Source organism: Gavia stellata, chromosome 6 (genome assembly GCF_030936135.1).
Source record: "Gavia stellata isolate bGavSte3 chromosome 6, bGavSte3.hap2, whole genome shotgun sequence".
In the NCBI taxonomy this organism is placed as follows: domain Eukaryota; kingdom Metazoa; phylum Chordata; class Aves; order Gaviiformes; family Gaviidae; genus Gavia; species Gavia stellata.
This window is the reverse complement of record NC_082599.1, coordinates 27,264,854-27,282,170: the sequence shown is the minus strand read 5'-3', so window position 1 is coordinate 27,282,170 and position 17,317 is coordinate 27,264,854.

The following is a 17,317-nucleotide window of genomic DNA, read 5'->3' as shown; positions in this document are numbered from 1 at the left end:
AGTGTTTGAGAGAGAGAGGGATTCTAGTCTCCCATTAATTACTTCGTCTCAAGTGCTCATACATTTGCAAGCAGAAAATTCAGAGAGCAGGCCCCAGGTTTCTGGTGTGCCTAGATCGCACTGATACAAAGTGGGCTGCTGAGAAGCCAGCAACAGCCTCCTGGGTTGCTCTTCCACCTCCGTACATTTCAGCATATGGCAGTGATGCTCACATTCCAGCTGTGCACTGATTCTAGGCTTGCTGTAATGATTTAGGATTTGATCTTGAATTGTTATAAGCAAATGTTTTCCACTGGATGGCGGCTTTCATCTGGCAGCAATGAAACATTAACATAAAGATTAAAAACGATGCTTAGAATTTTTTGTGCTGTTAACTTCATTTAAGGCTGAATAAACTTCACTAGCAAATGCAAACATCACTTAGGAAACGTTTAAAATAAGTGACAGTAACAAATGAAGTGCAGTGTCTAAAATACGGACAAGTTTATCTCAGATATTTTTCTCCATTAAATCCATGTTATTTCATCTCCTCACTTTGTCACTTTTACATCTTGGCATTGTAGAAAGGCCAACATTTTTGTATTCCCTAGAGCTGCACAGAATGTGGCTGGGTAAAGCAGAAGCTATACAGTTCAAAATGACAAACTCAAGCTTCCTAAGATGAATAGTATGAGACCTCTGTGGGAACATAAGCATTCATTTCTCTGGGATTTATTGTAAGCTGTCAGAAATAGTATCTCAAAGGCAAAGAAAACTTTCACTTACCCCAAGTCTTTATGTAAATAACTGCTACCAGGATCTAGTAGTAGTTTTCTTATCATTGTGAATGGAAAAAAATTGCATTTCAGAGATCCCAGAATTTTGAAAACATTAGGTAAATTAGGCAAAAGAAGAATCTGTCCTGTGAAAGGCAGGTATGTGTCGGAAGTTATTCCACTTCAGAGCAAACAGGAGCTCCTTTCAGAGTGTTCCTCCTCTCCCCCATGCAAAGTGACATAAAATATTCCTCAGGCCCCCAAAACAACCTTTCCATGTACCTCCTAAATAGCCCAGAAATTGGGTCACTTACCTAGGACTGATTCAAGTCACCAAGGCCTTTCAGATACAGAATTAAACCTGGATCTCCTACATGCCTACAAATGCCAAGTTGTTGGCTGTTACAGGAAGTAGGTTTTCAATCGAGGCTGTAAGATGCTACCTAGCCTCTAACGTAAAGGGAAAAACCTGTAATTTAATGATTACTACACTCATTTTGAAACATGAAGTTAAGAGATGCCTAATTAAAATGTAGCTGGCAATTACATTTGTAGGCATTACATAATTAATCACTCAATGTAGCAGTTCTTTTGGATAAATACTCCTAAAAATATTCCTGAGAACATAAAGATGTAACTGCTCCAGTTAAACATGTACAACATGAATACCACCGTGAGGTTTCTCTGGATAGCTAAAATGATAGATGTTGTAAAGTATTCTTTATTCTGAGGCTGTCCACGCTGCTGGCTGTACTATGAAGCACGTGGGAAGATACATTGCATCAGAGCCAGGTGCGTGGCCTTGGTTACCCTTCTCTGCAGACGTCAGCTGGAAGGAAGTGGTCCCTGCAGTGGAAGCAGCTGTCCCTTACTTGGGGAAGCACATCCTGAAATGCTCTAACAGACCAGAGAAGCCAACCTCCAACATTTCTTCATACTAATTAGTTTCCTGCCACATTCAGTTTTCTTAGAACAATGCAGTGGGAGGAAGAAGCCAGAGCAATTTCATACAGCTAAGGCCGTATTTTATACTTCATTGCGTTGCAACACAGCTTAAGGTACTGGCACTAAGCCACAGTCAACATTCAAATTAAAGAGATAGAAGAATCCCTTTTATGCAGACTCATTTCCTTCAGTTCAACTTCTACAGAAGCATTGTGATTCAAGATGGATTTGGAAACATTAATACTCCAGTGTAATTTCTGAATAAAAGCTCTTGTATACATGCTTTATAATGCTGTCTTCCTAGAAGTTATGCTGAACCACGGGAAGTGTTGCGAGAACATAGCAATACATGACCAGAAGGCACACTGGGTTCAGAGCTTTTTTAGAAAGCTTATAAGCACAGGGTTTAACAAAGACTTCTAAAAATAACACATTAAGAATGGTGATAATATCACTAAGACAAGAGAGAGCTAGGGGAGGGAAAGAGGGAGAGAGAGATTACCTCTATAGAGGTAAAAAACCAAGATAGACTACTGAAGAGTCTCAGGACCTACCTGGCTTGTTTATGTCTAAAATTAGATCCTTCATTAATTTGTAATAGTTCAAGGTGAGATGCAGTTTTCAAACTACAGCAGACTTTCCCCTAAGGATGGAAGAGTCCATTACCTGTTACAGTACAACTACCTAAGAAGTCAGTTAATTCTACTCTTTGAATGAAGGTTATGGCTTTGTACCATTATGAAAGAAGAGGTTTAAAAGGGTGGAAATTAGCACCTACTGCTCACCATTAGATGTTCCTTTACTGAATGAACAGCAGTCACCACTATACCCGTCACTCCTCACTTTTCTCCTGCTCTGCATGTGTTACTACATATTTGAAGGCTTGTTACTGGACTTCATTTCATTTGAAACTATATGTGTTGAGAAACATTAAAATTAACATTATTAAAGGTTTTTTCTTCAAATGAGAAAAACCGCAGTACAGATCAACTTTTGATCTGTTTCATGGCTAACAGCATTTTATTGTGTGCAAGAAAGACACTGCATGGACTAGTATTTTCCAGAACAACTAGGCAGTCCATGTGTAATGTAATGCTAGAGCAAGAGCTCCTCAAGCAAAATATACATTGAAGTTCTCATTGCCCAGAAACAATAGGTAGGCTGGAGAAGGGTATTTAATAAAGCACTAATACAATGTAGATGCAGACCTGGGATGGTAATGCTGTTCTGAGTGGAGACAGTAGGTCCTTACAGAGAGACCTGACTCCTCAGTGCTTTGTAGGACCTGCACCTCTGATTCTTCCTTCTCTGTTTATTCTAGTTCCTAATAAAATGGGAAATTAGCCTCTTTAAAAAAACTGCTACAGAAAGTATTAAAAATGGGAACTTCAGAAAATGCTGTTGAAAATCTAGTTTTTCAAGAACAGGCGAATTGAATCAAAAGGGCAAAAGCTGCAGAGGGCACCGAGCATGCGATGACATGAGCTGAATTAGCCTTCTCCCATGAGCTGAGAGAAGACAGGGGAAAAAGGCCCTAGGCAGAGGTTACACAAATACGTTCCTACACAAAAAGCACTTACGCATGCAAGATACATGATTTGGTAGATAAGAATTATATATGGTAATGTCTTGTTATCACTTGTATGCTCAAGTGCCTATTTGTTTAGGCAATCATTACATGCATGGAAATCATTTGCTTACGTGCAGCCGAAATCCTGTAATCTCTGCTCTCATTTGTGGAGCATTTCAGTTATTTATTTGCTTAAATTTCTGTGAGGAATCTTTAAATAAACATTCATTATTTTGTAAGAAGTGGAAGATTAAAATACCAATTTGCTTTTGAATGGTTGATTTCCCTTAAGACACTGAATTTTCTTTTTTGGCTTATAATTTCTGAGATGCCTCAGTTGGTATATGTCAGAAAGCATCAAACAAGATCACAAAAATCCACTATCCTGCCACCTGTAGCACATAACTGAAGAGCTGAATGAGCAAGACTTTATGATTAACTTCTCAGTCAAGAAACAACTTCTCCAGAATTTAACTGAAAGAGTATACAGGATCTTGGACTACAGCTGTCTATTTAATGTGTTCTGTTGAATTTACAAATATGGTAGCGCTCCAGTATAAACAAACTACTTTAGTTAGTCTTTAAAGTTGGCATCACAACTATTTCGTTGTTTCACAGTGCAGCTAGAAGAAAACAGTTGTTCAAGTACAAGAACAAGTTGAACCAGTAAAGCAAGGTGGGACTTAGACGTGTTTTTTAGCTGCTAGCTGAATGACAATGGATATATTTCTAGTTCCTGATGAGGATGAAGGTCCCACCCACTCACAAGAGAACCCACTGCATTTGTATAAGGTCCACAGCTCATGCTGCTCTTCCTCACATGATGGTGGGAATTGGTGTGTATTTATGTTTATAGCAGCTACAGAAAAAGACCACTCTCGTTAAATGGCCTCTGCCAGCCTTGCTTACCTTGCTAACATCCATATAAAGCAATTGCAGAATTAGAAAGAAATACTGTAATGACTTTTGTGGGCAGTTAACACATACAGTTAAAGAATTTGGTGAGGAAACAGCACTGCTTTTGTACACACAGGTCTGCAGTATGAATCCTCTTTATGGGGTGTTTGTCTTCCTGCATGACTGCACTGATCTTCCCTGTTGCCCATCCCCTTTTCATCTTTTGATTGATTTACTAGACTTGGAGTTTTTTAATGTTTTTGAAGAATCAAGTTTTGTGACTACCAGGACCACCTCTTCAAGTCCCATACTTTGCAACCACAATAGAACATATTTACATTAGTTAATGTTTACTTCAAAAAGTCATTTCACTATAAAATGGTGTTTGGTGACTCAAAATAAGCCATTAATGATTCTGTACACTTTTGGTGGGCCTGGCTTGCCAAGATGCTGAGCACCCAGCTCTTTTAGTTACACTTTCAGTGCTTTGCATTTTAAAAAAAGATCAGCCCAGGTGTTTGTACTCTAACTCGACATTAACAGCTTTGTCAGCCAGCAAAGAATCTCAAGGGTGCTTTAACCTGATGTTATTGGATTTTCCTCAATTGGCAGTAAAGTTGAAGATTTTCTGGCTTCTGAAATAGAGACTTGGGCAATTGTTTTGAAAGCTCATTAAAACAGACTGCCACAAAGGACTGTTTCCCAGGGACATTCAAATTCCTTATCTCGTACAGTACAGAGGAAACTATTAACCTCAGTAGCTTTTTTACAGTGCTGGCCACAGTGTGATCATGAACTCTGCAAATAATCAGTTTTAATTGCTTTTCAAACATATGTTTTGACATTTGAACTACTTCATTGCTTGAACTTCTCTCTTCTTTATCTCACAGCTGCTAGAATCAACCTGAGAGCAATCTCTGGGAAAGTGCAGTTCAGATGAAACAGCTGCTGAGAGCACAATCAACCCAACGCTTTAGGTTGAATTACACAAAACACAGAATAGTAAGCACAATGAAAAATCTTTCCTTCAGGCAGGTTTCGAGCAAGGCATCTTCAGAAAGCTAGAAAACCCAGATGATGACTTACAGCAATCCATGCTTCAGAATAGAAGGGGAAAGGGTAGGAAAAAGGGTAGGAAAAAACAGATTAGATCACAACCCATGCTGATAACCAAGCAAGAAGTTTTTTGCCCAAATAGAGGGTTATCTCCACTAGAGGTAATAAAGAGTAGATAAGTACAAACCACTGAAGCTCTGTTCTCACATGAGCCCGTGGGAAGTCTTGAATTTGGATTTGTAGGTTGTTTTTTGATCTGTCCAACTTACATTCAGAAAAAAACCCGCTATCTTCGATGCCCAAAAAGCATGCCTTCTAGCAGCAAACTAGTGCTGAAACTTCCCCATTGTTTTGAGCTGGTACTGCATCTGAAAGAAGCCCTCCTGCCTGGTGCTGAACAATCATTTCTGGCCCAGCACAAGTTTTCAGTGTGAGGCACTTTTTAAGCAGGCTAGTTAAAACACAATAGCTAAAATCAGAAGGAAGACGGTTTTAACTTAGATCCATTTGCCTGCCAGGTTCATTGCACAGCCAACACAAAGTTATGTAGTATCACTAAGAAAGCAGTAACAGGCTGAGAGCTGGCATAACTAGTTTGAAACAGTGGGGAGGGGGAAGCAGTAATGATGGCTTAACAGTCATGAAGCTATGCTGTGAAGGTAATTTCATTTAAGCAAAGGTAACCTGGACAAATGTAGAAAAGTAGATGTATCTTTAAGAGATACAGATGTGCTCTAGAGACTGTACACCAAATCCAAACAAGATTAGACTGGAAATAATGCATGACTAGCAGTGCCAAAAATACACTGAAATTACTTACAGACATTAAATACAAATGGGTTCACTTTCTAGAAGATGGGCTCAGGTTAAAAAAAAAGAAGTTGTCACAGACTTAACACATGTATATACCTGAAGCATGTTCCACAAAGTCCACCAGCCCGAGCCACCAAACCAGTCCCAGGCAGGGTGGCCAAGTTAGAGCTTCGCTTCTGAAGAGACATCAGAGCTCACCCTGAAAGGGCCGTGCCTACACAGTTCACGCTGCAATTGTGCGTCACTTCCAGAGCTTCAGAGCAAAAAAGCCTTACCTTTGAAGATAAAGGCGTTTCTCTTCAGTTTGTTTCTAGTGCAAGGAAAACATTTCTTTATGCTGAGCAGTTTGTATTGCATTAATATAGCATTGAAATTGATATCTGAATATGTTATTATTTATCTGACAGTGGCTGGACTGAACTGTAAATTGCAGATATAACTGTCTTAATTGTAAAAGTCTTCATGGTGAGACTTTTCCATTTTTGACAGAACACCGAATATTATGAAAATTAATACCTTTTGCAATAGGAAGTCTTAAATTATCACTTTCAGTTGATGCTTGCTGAGAAGAAGTTACAACAGAAGAAACAACAAAATCTTTTGCATTTACAATTGAGATAAATACCACTAAAGACTGGCTATGGAGACACAGAAAATTGCTTCCTTTATATGAACACAGTAGGCTAGTACATACCATTCTTCAGTCAAATAAAAACATTCCAGGTACCAGCTCCGCAAAGCCATCGACAGGCCATGCAGTCCAATACTGGTACACAAACCAGCTTTATACCTTCAAAAAAATTATAGTGAGGATGCTAGAACACAGTTAATTTTCAGCAGAGTACATAAGTCAGCTGATCTAAATGCATGCTGGTTTCAAGTAGTGCGATTTGAACACTATCATCTGTATACATACTCTTGATTTAAATAACAGAACACAAATATGTTCCTTTTAACTCTATAGCAAAAAAAGGCACATGGTCCTTCACATGTGAAACACGCAAAGGACATACTTAGACATATTTTAAAAAACTCTATTTATTTCTAATTTAAAGTATTTTTATAGTGGAAAATTTATCCATCAAAGCTGATGCACTTTGCAGAAAGTATTTGATTCCAGTAAAATAACAAAAACATTGAAGAAAAGGTTTTGAGGCCATCAAACATATAATTTTTGACATTTCCAAACCTCAAAATTCAGCTCCTTTCTGTTTCAAAGAGTTCTTTGTTTATAAGTCAGACTATAATTACAACTTAATGGCTACTTAGAAACAAGGTAGAAAGGTCAAGCATTACATAAGGTAACAGTTGTTTATTCCCAATTCTTTTTTCCTGCTTCTCAGTTCTGGAAAGACTTATGCATCTCTGCCCCCAAAATGAGAAAAGGGATTAAAAACGTCCCTCTTGATGATGAGCTATGTTCTGCTTCCTTAAATGTCACGGTGGGAATGCTTACCCTATGCTGGTCTGTATTGAAGGACAGTTTAAGAACCATTTTCTGCCCCAAGCAGTGGTTCCGCTCTCCTAACCCATCCCTTCCTCCACCCAGGCTCCCAGTCAAAACAAGCTTCTACCACACCTGCTGGACTTCCCCTAGCCTTAAGTTACCTTTGATTTAGTTCCTTCTGCCTTGCCAAATTATCCAATGCATTATAACTGCTCTTGGCTTTAACAAGAGTCAGAGCCTATGCGTTTTCTAGCTCACGGCTGGCTGGCAGGGCAAGCACAGAGCAGGTGTTGAAGGAGAAGATGATAGAGGTCAGTGAAAAACCTGCAGTCTACCAGGGACACCAAATCAAAGTAAGACCACATTTATTGCTCTGTCTTGACTAATGACAGAGGAAATCACTTTCCCCTTGAGTTTTCCCCGGAATAATTCATCAGCTTCTTGCTTTGCTAAGATCTTCCATAGAACTGAGTCAGCCGCAGTCCCACTGATGATCTTGAGGATTACTCATGGTTTTTGAGATCAGCAACAGAAGCTTCTCTTACATATCACTAACTTTTCCTTAACACATTAAGCAATTAACAATCACCTAATTAGGCCCCAAACCACAGTGGATTCACAGCTATTGTTGGTCAGAGCAAATGAAATCAGATCTCTTCAAGGGTAACTCCTCACTTGCTGAAAGCATGTCTGACTGCAAGCATGCCTCTGCACTCTTGAAATTTCATGGGGTGTATATTTCTAAGCCACATTTTATTTTTTATCAACATCTAGTCAAGGATGTTAAAGGAAGACTCTCAGTTAAGTGGTGACAAGAACAGAGGAAGACTTTGGGAAAAGCCAGGTAATTAAGCTTCATTAGCAAGCTTTCAGTTGAACTGCTCACCCCATATTCAGTATTCACCTCCACTATTTTTACTGAAATCTTAAGGTATGAAGGCACACACATCTTTCATTTTAATTAATGACAGCACACATAATGCTCAAGTAATCCAGAAAAAACATGTCTGTTTTGAGGGTCCTCTTTCTTCCTTAATCACAGAGGATTTAATTTATTTGATAAAAGATGGGACTTAGTATTTCTGGAATTGATTCTATTTTTCTCTGTGATATTTTTAAATGGGCCTGAACAAGTAATTTGAAGATTATGTGCCTTAGAACATAACAGAACACATACCAGGTACTGCCAATAATAACCCACCAACACACTACTTGGACATACTGTAGACATTAATCAGGCTATGAAGCCATAAACCAACCCTTCAGTTCAGGCTACAACAGAACTTTGTGAGCACTAAAAACATGGGTCCAGATTTTGTATGACTTTTGTTTACAATGGCCTCTAAAGCCAAAACTGACCACAGCTAGTATTCAGCTGAATCTAGTCCAGACTGCAAGTTATGAAATTTAGCAATAACTCATTTGACCTACACTGTTTTCTGCTAGTACAGAGGGAAGCAGTTCTCCCAGGAGAAAAAAAAAAGGGGGGGCAGAAAGAAGGGGCGGAAAAAAAAAAGCTGTGTATGGCCTTCTCCTCAGCCCTGAAAACCCCTATCTACAACGAGCTGTATCAGTCCTAGACACTAGGAAATGGTCTGGAGACTAACCACTTACCTTCACACGTGTTCCTGTTGCAAAAGAAACACAATCATAGCGCCGTCACCAGATAACCACAACATAGCTACCTATGATACATCACTATTCAGGGCTGTTGAGGAAGCCAAACAGAAGTTTAGCAACATAGCAGACTTAGTACTTCCAGCATTACACAAAACTACTTCTTGTTAGTGCTTCTTCAAGCCTTGCACCTTTCCCCTGAAGAGCTATTATTCTAAGCAAATGAGGAACCATGGGGCTCTTTACATCTATTTAATTTACTTGCTGCTAGCTCATAATGACTTGCTAATAGCCCCCACCTTGGAAGTGATTAGCACATTGATTAGAAAGTAAATAAGCTCAGTAATCATAAACATGGACCATAATACTCAAAGGAAAAGCACAGGCTATTTTATAGATTCAAAAAACAGACACACACACAAATCCCAAATTCCCAACAGCTAGAATATATTTTAATGGTTTCTCATTTGAATTACATGAAAAAACATTTTTTCCTTTAAAGATAAAAATCAGCTCATTTTCCCACCTGGTATTTCTACAACATTTTAGATCTACAGGAGGATGTTTCCGTAATAGTATCATCCACTTAGAGTCAGTCATCTGTCAGAAAACAAAAGCACAAAAACTCTAAAAGGTTTTCCAATACCTTTTCTTCTCTGTTTCTGAAACTTAAAGACATCTGTTCTGAAAATGAAGGCTACCCATATGGTAGCCTAAAAAGCAGATATTTTTAACATATAGCTACTGTAAATAGCCATGAAGAATGATTTTTAGTAGCTATTTTCCCTATTTTTTCTTCACAAATGTCATACCTTCAGAAACTCTCTTACCCAGAGACACAAACATTTATCAGAGAGAAAAAACTTCTGAGTAAGACTTGACTTAAAATTTATTATCTGCCAACAGATTTTTGGAGGGTGTTCAAGATCATAATATAGAAAGCTGTCAAATTTGAAATTAATTATTTGGTTAGAAGGAAGTGGAAAGAACTGGAAAATGGACAGATTCAGCCAAATTAGTGAAACATTGCTCTTCTTTAGTGTCTGACAGAAATATATATTAATTTTGTGGGGTCTAATATTTCTGACTTTGTGAGAAGATATATAGTCCTTGATTCTAATTAGGAATTTCTTTTTTTCATTAAAACTTTGGGGTATCATTATGTATACACTTCATAGCATCTATTTTTTGAAAAAATGAGCTCTCAAGCCCTTAGACATTCAAGACAGAAAGCCCAATTTTTTATCACAGTGTATACCCCAAATTGGAATGAAGTCTATACATGAGAGGACTTCTACATCTAGGGGACTTCTTCAGTGTAACTAAGATTTCACCCTTCTAGCAACTCAGTTATTCATCACTGAAATCTGCTGTCTCCATAAAGATTGCACCTGATTTTTTTATCCAGCTCATTGAGAGTCAGATTACCAAAAATTATGCCTCTAGTCCATGAGCAAAAGCTTTGTACATATCAGCAAGAATTGCTTAAAACAAAGTGGGAGGAAGGAGTCTTTTCGCAAGCTCATATATTAGCTAAAATTTTCAAACTATTGAAGAAGCAATGATATTTTAGTAAAGAAATCACAGTTACTGGTAAACATCTCCAGAAATCACTCCAAGGCAAAAAACACACAAAGGAGGGAAAAAAGTCAGTAATTAAATCAGATTTGCTATAAAAGGTATGAGTGGCAATATGAGATTAAGTATTCCATACAGCAATCAACACAACTAGCCAGGTCGGGGTATTGGCTGCTAGTCATCAGCATAAATAGGAAAACAAGTATGAAACATTAAAAAAAAAAATCCCATTGTGCAACGACAGTTAACGGGAGTCTACCAAATAATTGAGCTCATTCCGCTGCTTCACTGAAGGAAGGAAGAACCAAATTAATTATTCAGTGTCCTTTCTGTCTTTCAAAAGTCAGGATTTTGCAGGCCTTAGTATGTATCAGCCATCAATGCACACACACGTGCTAACTCACGTTCAGCTCCTGCACACAAATCTCATGGCCCATAAATGGATGTGCTTTTTTGCTCCATTTTTTTCATGGTCATAGACCAATGGAGAATTAATGATAGTGAGGCACCAGAAGTTCAGTTTCGTTTGAGTTAACCTCCTGAAGCTTGAAAAAGTATCAGAAAACGTATGCTTAAAACTTATGCTGGCCACAGCAGTGCTGATTTGTCCAAAGTGGATATGGAAAGAAGAGTCCAGAACTGCAAAGCCAGGCCAGTGAAATTTATACCAGCCGTATTATCCCAGTGTGGAATTATTGCTGGAGGTGACTTAGAAATTAAATCTATATTCACATTTTTAGGAAAGGTACAGCACTGAAGAAACTTTCAGGGTGGAGTATGGCGGTCATGCAAGGGTTCCATCCCACAGAAGTTCCCTAGGCAACTTTAGATGTTGGCAATGCCAGGGGAGCTTGGTGTGCTGACTCTAAGAGAAACTGTACGGAGGGTGGAGCGGAGTGGAGACACTGTGGCCAGGCTCTGTGATGAGACGGGAACTGGAAGGTACTATGGAACAATGAGATGGAGACTCACCCTGATAATTAGGATACATACCTGTTCAAAGACAACACTACTGTACAAAGATACAATAACCTATTCAGTGCGTGTTACAGTGTGTAGTGGAGTACCTGGGAATGGGCCCACAGTCTGTCACCTTTTGACAAAATACTCATTATAATCTCATTATAATACTAAAAAACACACCTCCATCCCAAAGCTACCCACCTCCAAGGTGTGACCACCCCTCACTGAGCCTGCACCCTGTATTTTTCTTGGTCTATACCTTTAAAAACAAAGCTTTATACCAATTACAACAAAGAAATATGTGACTAGAGTCACTCAAGCTCCACCTGTAAAGTAAAAATAGTATAAAAAGGCTTAAGAGAGGAGGGATGTTAGGGAAGATACCATTGCAGACCTGCTCTGACACCTGGGATCAGTCGACAGGCTGAACCTCTCTTCCCCCCCAGTAGGGACACCTTTGGGTAAGATTCGAACACTTGGTTATACCAAGTGTTCCCCCGGGAGATTTAGAAACCTCTATAGAGTTGCTTTCTGATTTAACGCATTTGTAGCCAAGCTATATTACTCATATTCTTGGTATTTGCACATGCTTTGTGGGCAGTAGTTCTATCACCGGCAATCCACAAGAACTTGTGCATCTGTTGCTTTAATAAACTACACTATTCATTAATCTAGCCATGAGAGTTCTCATTGAATGCGACCAAATCCCTTAAGGGTGGCCGTGCTAGTTCATGCAACGTGGCTAGACTGAAAGTGTATGGAGTTACAAGTGCACCCATAATTGTTGGGATTGAGTATATACATATGTATGTGTATATTTATGTATATCTTGAACATGATCGGACTTATAGACAGAAAATTGAGCATCACTCAGAATCTAAGCCTAGCCGCCCCCAGCCTCTCTGATATCTGAGGACAAGCTGGAATGCAAGGGGGTTTATTTTCTGTCAAATTGCTCAGCCCTTTAACGCGACACCCAGCCACATTTTTCTCTGGTTTTATTTGATAAGAGTTGGATCTTATTAAAAAAAAACCCAAACCAAACCACTTACTTATAAGAAAGAAGCACTGCTTCTGCGCTGGTCTACAGTCTTTGTGCACAGCCTAGGCAGGGCTGTATATCTGCATGCACCAAAAGTCTTACGTATCTGATCTTTAAATTGAAAGATGCTGAGCTGGTCAGCCTTGTCCAAGCAGAAATGCTTCTCGGTATGTGTAGGAGGACTGAAGAGTCTGGAGGACTGAGGGGCTTATGAGTGTAGGTGTGCGCATTATGGGATGGCAGCTGTGGAGAGATTCTTGGGATTACAGTTTGGGACTTGGAGGCTAAATATTGCCTAAAGCCCTCTTTCAGAGATACACATACCTTTTTTTTTAAATGCCCCTAATGAAACTTTAAGTTTTTTATTTTCCACCCACAAAGCAGAGATACCAGTGTTTCTTGCATCACTCAGACACTGTGAATGAAAAGGTTAAGGACTGCAAGATGATCCAGACACAGCTGCAACCTGGCCTACGCAAGTACTAAAGATAAACCGATTCACCCCATAGCAGCTCCAGCCTTCCAAGCATCTGAAGACTTGGACACTCACTTAATGCGTGATAATATATAAGCAATCCTGTGTGGAATAAACTTGATGATCACTCTGAACAGATATTTAACACTTTATAAAATAGTTGAAAAAGGCCTCAAAAGTGGTGAACCCTAGAGAAATAAGATATAATTTACATTTTCTCTTGAGAAAAGCAGTGGTCTTTCTGACAAAATAATTCCTAAACACTTATTTAGATATCCAAATATATATGAAATACGTATTTTCTTCTAGATTGTCTCAGAACAGATTAATTGCCCTTGCATGTGGAAGACTGACACTAAGAAGCATAATGCAATGACTGTAAACTACAGGAGAGAGATTTGCAGCCTGGGCCTTAAGCAGAAACAAGTAATAAATCAGCTATGATTCCTGAATCTACTGGACAGACACTGAATGAACATTTAAAAGGCAGACAAGGGAAATGAACACAGAAAACCAATATTTAGCTAACTCTAATAACGCATCTATTCATATCTCTGATATGTACAAGAGTATGATATTAAACATTAACAGAGAAAATTATATCTTTGCTTTTTGATCAAGTAGCAGTAAAAAATATCTTTATTTTTTTATAGATGGAGAGATTAACTTTTTCTTTCCTCTGCCTAGGCTGCTTCTTCCATCTAAGTTTCTAATTACTTCTGTCTGTAGTTTTTTAGCACTCCGTAGTATTTTTGTAGTTCCACATCCTTTCAACTGTCCAGTTTGGATTTGTCTCCATAGGCAAACATAACTTCTTTGACTGGCTCAATTTCATAAATACAATTAATATTGCCTTGTTCTTACAGAATACTGCCCTCAAAAAGATTTTTCATAGTTTTTGTTAATTCTCTCTTAATCATTTATAAAACTACAGCAGAATATTGGTAATAGAATCTAATTACTAGTTATGCAACTACCAGTTTGGGTTTTTTTCCTTTCTTTAAATGTAATTGCAGAACTAAATTATATCCGTTAGCTCGTTGTGAGTGACCTGACAATAGCCTCAGAAATACTTTCAAATTGCTGGACATAAAGCCATGCATATGCTGGCTTGTATACTGCTGAATGTATAGGGCATAGGTATGGGAATATAAGCAGCCCTATTATTCTATGCACAGAAATTGCTCCCAGAGCCTCTTTTGCAGTAACTGTGAAGTTGTTGCATTCCCACTGCTGATGCTGGGTCCAGTATTACTATCTTCTACTTTCTGTAAGTCAGACTGCAGCACTCAGCTATCAATCTCTAATTGTGTGTGATAGTACAAGGGAACACAGCATTATACTTGTGCAAATTCAAAGACCTGCATACTCATAACTTACTGAGAATGTAGCCCTTACTGAATGTGATTAGATGGTCAGTGCCAACACAACCACTGGATACTCCACCTCATCCCTTGAACTTTGGTCTGGGGTAGTGCAGCAGTTTTGCCAGTTTATTTAATAGAAGGCACACAAAAAAATGTGATTGTTAGTTTTCAGCATGTTTTTCACTCCTAACACTTCCACTGACCACATGGATCTTTGCAGTTAGCAAATAGCAATTAAACAATCGTTTACGTGAGGTATAAAAAGACACACCCCTGCTAGGATCCTATAGATAGTATAAAAGGTCCAAATCTGTCAACTGAAAGAAAAGGTGCTCTAATTTTGTGCTGTATAACAAATGAACAGGCTAACAGTCTGATTTTCCCTATTAATGTGCCATTATTCAATGATAAACCAAACTGATATAGTTTAATAAAAGCATAAAATAGAATTAACTGTATACAATAGAATTGTATATTAAGGGTTATTTATTTATCCACTTCAAAGATATCCTCTTCCCTAAAATCAGTGTTATTTCTGGATGCTATAAGAAACCACTGCTAAATAAGTTTTTCATTTGCAGATTTGTCTGGTGTAATAGATGTGTGCAAGCTTTTTATTTGTCACCATATTGACTAATATACACTCAGTACTAAGAAAGCTGCTTGGTATCTCAGATTAAACTTTTTGTAAAAGGCAGGGAAAGCATCCAGCAGAAACCAAGTGATAAGTGGAGTGTTTGAAATGAAGCAGTGAATGGTGTCAGCAAACTGTTGTGTGTTTGATAAAGAGGCTGGACTGGAAATATAATTTGAAAGCTCATAAAAACCTATAACTAATGATGAAACTCCTCAGCAGATTTCTCCCAGTGACACAAATGAAACACGGCAGGAGGCAAATATTAAAATTAAGACATAACTGGACCATTCCCCTGTGTTCAGGAAATCACGAATCTCAACCCAGACCCTCAGGTAACCCCTCTGTATAGCGAGCGGTGTAATCATCGTGTATTTCACAGCTCTGAAGTAGTCAAAATTGTCTTGGGGGCTTTCTCAAAAGCGCTAAGCCTGCTTCAGAATATTTTTGAGAAACAATGAGAGACAGAAGGTAGTCAATTCACAATCTCTATCCTTGGAGATATTCAAAAGCCGTCTGGACACTGTCTGGGGCAGCCTGACGGTGCTCACTATCAGCTTGAGCAGGGGGCTGGACCAGTTGATCTCCAGAGGTCCCTCCCAACCTCAACCCTTCTGTGATTCTCTGAATAATTTTTATAATGAACTTAGAAGTTCAAGATGAACTGATGCACTTTTAACAGCTCTACAAAACAGTCTATTTTTTCAGATTCATAAAGGCAAGCACAAAGGGAATTAAATGGTCATTGCACCGAAGCTACAGTAGCTATTTCATTAAGGCCCTAACTTCGATTTAAACTGTCAGGTAAAGCCATCTAATTCTGACCTTCAAGTCTCAACAACTTAATCTGTGCTGCTCAGTAAGTTGTGGTATTGAATGTCCTTTCCCCTAACAGTTGTACCTCGTCTAGTTTACACGGGTATAGCTTCAGTTTCCAGTCTGCTATTTGCCACATCTGCTAAAGGCCTACCAATCTCTAAAATCTTTTCCCAGAAAGTAAATGTAGACCACAGTCTGAAACACAGCTGGCACATCCCTTACTACAGTGGAATGATTTCCCCGTAGTTAAAATCATTAGTTGTTTCTGGTCTCCAGCAATGTAGAACAGGATAGCCATTGCCATAAAGCATGAAACACAAATAGAAACGTTACATTTTCTGTTGTCTCAATTCTGCTCAGGATCATCCCCGGATATGGAAAACAGCTACCTCAGAAGCTTCTAGTGTGGTACTTGATGCAATATCTCACTTTATCTGCGAGCTTTCAAGGTTGAAGATAAAGAATGCATCAACATGATATATTTGTAACAACAAGCTGTCAATTTAATTAAATTGCAAAGAATAAAGTTAGAAAAGAAACATATTTGTACAAATAATAATAGCTTATTAAGTGGCACTGGCCTTACATTTTCTTGGGGAAGCCATTGTAATTGCCAACTTCTAAAATCACCATAGTTTGCTATTTTCATTTATCTTGACAGAAACAATAATTCATTTAACAAAAGGTTATCAGCATTTTTGAATCAATAAATTTAAAAGAATCAGTAAAACCCTCATGAAAGCATCTAGGACAGGGTCACTATTTTTTACAGAAGAAAAATATGGCTGTTAGAATTGAGGGAGGTGTATTTTTTAATCTATACTATTATATATGTACAAGCTAAAACCTAACACCTGAATCTGTTTCACGTCAGACAGCTTTCTGGTCCTCTTTCAGCTATTCATTCTGATATCAGGATTGAAATTCTGCCTTCTTTAAGGTCAATACTGACACTTCCCTTAATACCTCTTGGGTCAGAAATTCAACCTGAGTTGTATGAACACAGGCAAAATAAAGACTGTGCAAGGAGCAGCAATTGCAGATTTTACTGAGTTAAACCTACTAAAGACATTGAGTAATAATGTCTCACATGACAGTATGTGAGACATTAATAATCAATGACTAAAGCAAATTCAGAGCAGGAGCTCACGATGAGTCTTTAATATAATGGATAAAATACCTAATATTAGCAAATATTTGGGACTTGTGAAAGAAGGAAACTGATTTATATTTCTTTTTGTCAGGCTGCCAGCTCTCAAATAATTCAAAGTGAATTGTTCCAAGGATTCTTATAGTTCTTTCCAAGCCTTTTTAAGAGCCAGCTACCAGTAAGGAGGGT